The sequence below is a fragment of the Lygodium microphyllum genome, chromosome 11, assembly GCF_053477565.2.
Source record: "Lygodium microphyllum isolate KBCC chromosome 11, Lygodium_microphyllum_v1.1.10, whole genome shotgun sequence".
NCBI lineage: Eukaryota > Viridiplantae > Streptophyta > Polypodiopsida > Schizaeales > Lygodiaceae > Lygodium > Lygodium microphyllum.
Genome location: NC_141145.1, coordinates 29631231 through 29635564, shown reverse-complemented (window position 1 = coordinate 29635564; position 4334 = coordinate 29631231).

Here is a 4334-nt window from a genome sequence, read left to right as displayed (position 1 = left end):
ACACCATGTGTGATGTTGGAAAATTTCTTTTGCTTCCAAATATAAGGTGCAAGTTCCCTTCTATGAGCATGAGTGGGGGTATAAATATGTTTACATTTGCATCCATTCCAAGCCCTCAAAGGTAAATTTAGTATAACTGCTTGCATGCCAAATATACTTTCCCTCTTAGAGCATGATCCCTAAAATCTTGACAATTACATGTTGGGTTCTTTGCAATTTTGACATTGCAACACTCATGTAAGATGCTTGAGTTGGTTGTCTCTAATTAGAAGCCCTTATGTTCTAGTGCTTTTACCATAGTATGGCCCTTCACAGTTGCATCTGGAGCTAATGCCACATTAATCCTTTGCCCTACAACTTGTGAGACACCTTGCCAATGTCTCTGGATACCTTTATTTGCACCTACTTGTTGTGTTGCATTTATATAAAATAAACCCACCACTCTTTAATGTGTTGATTTCTTTTTCAGTCAATGTTATACCATGAGCCACGGCTATACTTATGAGTCTAAGTGGTACATGTTTAATGAAAGAACATATATTCCATGTGTGGTCCACACTATCATTGCAAAATCACATAAACTACTGCCACATTCAAGGTTAATTGCTAGTATCTCCTCACGAGTTGGTGCTATGGCCCACACAACATTGTGTAGATCAATCTCTACTGCCAATTCTTCTTATAAAATTGGAAACACTAGCTTTGGTTGATTGACAGTGATGGGCTCTCAAAATGTAATTTTCTTGTACTCTTTCTTCTAGGATGATTTTGAGTTACATACTCTCGCTTGTGACTGGCATTTGCTTTTTGAGGTCTAACTTTCCCATCACTCTTTTCCTTGTCATAGTTATATTGTCGCCTCTAAAATCTCATTGTTAATGCATCTTAGTTCCAATTAACATGTCCCCCACCATCCTTGCTGCCAATCTCAGTGTAGGGATACTCCATTATTGTGGTTTCCTTAGAAGCTTCTCTATACTTGGCATTGTACCATGGATATTTCCTCCAATGAATGCATGTTGTTATGTACTTTGTAGCAAAGCATTTGTGAGATCATTGGCACATGCATTATACAAATTAATCGTCCCTTTGAAGCTCTCACTCATTGCATGCACTAGCTCTATCAATTTAATAGTTTGGCATATGAGCAATGTCCTCTACCACCTGTTTAAAAACCAACATGAATGGAATACAAGCAAGCAGAAGCAAGAGAGAGATAAGCTATGGAGGATGGAGCATGAGAGTGAGAGAAAGAGATACTAGATGTGGGAACTCCAATACTCACAATGTGTAACTAGCCTTCCCTTATTCATTAGTCATTGAAAGAATAAAGAATGAAATGATAGTGATGGGCACCTACCACCTACAGTGTACAAGTGTGCGACGAGTCTTGCCACCTACATTGTACAAGTATATGGGTACTTTAAGTATAGTGAATACACGAGTGGCATAAGCATATGTGCCTTTACTCCTAACAACCTCCTACTTAAAGGTTAATGTGCCTCTAGTGAAGAGAAAATAAGAAAAAAGTGATAAGAGTACAATAGGATGAGGAATAGATGTCATCTCACCCAACATCCATCATCTTCCTAAGGAATGCAAAATGCTCTATTGAGAGACTTTTAGTGAGTAGATTGGCAAAAGTTTGGTTAGTTGAGATCTTAAAAAGTTCAATCCACTTGTCCTCAATGGCCTTTGTGATAAAGTGGTAACGCACCTCAATATGCTTTGTCTTCACATGGAAGATCGGATTCTTGGTCTACTAAATAGTACTCGTAGATTTCAAATGCAGTGTAGAAATCACATTAGTAATATCATGGTCTACTACCACCAGTCAACCTAATTAGAAAGCCTCCATGTAAGCCTTAGTGGCTACAACATACTCTGCCTCTATAGTAGATAGGGTTGTGCGTTTCTACACTCTCCTAGACCTCCAAGAAATAGCACCTCTAGCAATGGTGAAGACATAGCCAAAGGTGGACTTATTTGGTAGACTTCCTACTATCTGTATGTCTTACATAATTAAAGTCAGTATATCCAATGACTCCTATATCCTGGCCACCATAGCATCTGCACATATCTACAGTGGCCTTAAGATACCTCGTGATATCCTTCATGGCATCCCAATGCTACCTACCAAGTGTAACTATATAGCGTGCCACTACTCCCACTGCAAATGCTATATGTCAGGGCGAGTGCCTATCATGGCATGTATCAAACTATTCACTGTGGATGCATAAGGGATCTTGGCCATCTTGGCCATTTGCTCATCAAACTATGGACAATTGACCTAACTAACCTTCATATGAGAAGATAAAGGATAACCAATAGACTTAACATCCTACATATAAAACCACACAAGGACCTTTTGGTATGTGAGGCATGACCCATGTCCTTTATCTCAAAGCTCTTCTTGCGTTGACTTTTCAAGGCATCCAATTTATCATGAGCTTAAGATCTCCTAACAATCAACATATTATCCACATAGAGTACCAAAATCATAAGGTTGCCATCATGAGCCTTCTTCATGTATAAAAACTAATTTATATCATTGGAGATATATCCATGTGAATGCATGAAAGAATCAAACTTGTGGTACAATTTCCTGGGTGCCTACTTAAGGCTATAAAGGCTCTTTCTCAACTTGCACACTAGATGTTTCTTGCCTTGTTCCTCAAAGCCCTTAGGTTGCTGCTGCATATAAATCGCATAGTGTAAGTCCCCATGTAAGAAAGCCGTCTTTACATCCATTTGATAAATGTCCAAATCTAACTACACAACCAAGGCAAAAATCAATTGTAAGGTAGTCATCTTAACTACAGGAGCAAAGACCTCATCAAAGTTGACACCATGCTCCCGCTTAGACCCCTTAGTAACCAATCTAGCCTTATATTCCAACTTGAGGTATCCAAGGGTACTCTTCAACTTTATACCTACTTGCATGGCAAAGCATTCTTTCCACTAGGTAAAATAACCAAATCCCATGTATGATTTTTCTATAATGAGTAATACTTTGACTGCATGGCCCTCTCCCAAGAGTGACTATCACCTCTACGCATGGTAAGAGGCTCACTAGCATTTGTCATTATAACATGGTCCATAGAAGGTGCAAACTAAGGAGGATGTCTATATCAAGTAGAATGTCTCACAACAAACTATCGAACATGTACATCCTATTGAACATCATGGTCATGGGCCATTGGAGTATTAGCTATAGGCTATCTAGCTGGCTATATAGGAGTCAGAGGCTCCTCTAGAAATATCACCCTACCTACCTCAACTACTTGCTCATGTTTCTTATAGGAGTCAGAGGCTCCTCTAGAAATATCACCCTACCTACCTCAACTACTTGCTCATGTTGCTTATGCATTTTCTCTTCATAGAAAACAACATCATGGCTGTGGATGACCTTCTAAGCAGCCTGCAAATCCCAAAGATGATAGCCCATCTCACATGCATCCCCATAACCAAGAAAGGTGCATTTCACTAACTTAGGATCCAACTTATTATGCTTGTTCTTGGAAACATGGCAAAAAACATCACAACCAAAGACATGTAAATGAGCATATGATGGAGATTTTTCAGACCATATCCCCTTTGTAATTTAATAGTCAATAGCAGTGCATGGGGATCGATTAATCAAATGTATAATAGTAGTAACTACATCAACCCAGAAATAATGCTATAAGTTTACATGGCTAAGCATACTACAAACTCTCTCCTAGATTCATCTTGTTCATGTGCTCAGCCACCATACCATTGTAGGGTGGGGTGTACAAGATGGTCAACTAATGCTTAATACCCTTCTCATCACAAAACTACTCAAAGGCTTTAAAGACATACTTAGCCCCATTGTTAGATCGTAGGCATGTCAGAGCCCATACCCAAACTACTTCTCAACAAGAGCAAGCCAATGCTAAAACATAGCCAATACTTCTAGTTTTTACTTGATGGGGTATTCCTAGATCTTACGTGAGTAATCATCAATGAAAGTAACAAAATACTTCACATCAATTAATGATTGATAGGGCATAGGTCCACAAACATTAGAATGAATAAGAGTCCGAGGCTCACTCATGTGCGTAATGCCAAGCTTCTTATGCAAACTGCATGTCTACATGCCATAAATATAATGATCACAATAATCAAAACATATATAGTTAAGGGATGGAAGATACTACAAATAAAGAGATATGTCGTAAATATAATAATAATAATAATCAAAACATTTATAGTCAAGAGATGGAAGATGAATAGGTAAGCATTTTGATTCCCTTTAGTGATATGCGCCCAAGGCGATGATGCCATAATGATACATGTGGTACTATAGCCAT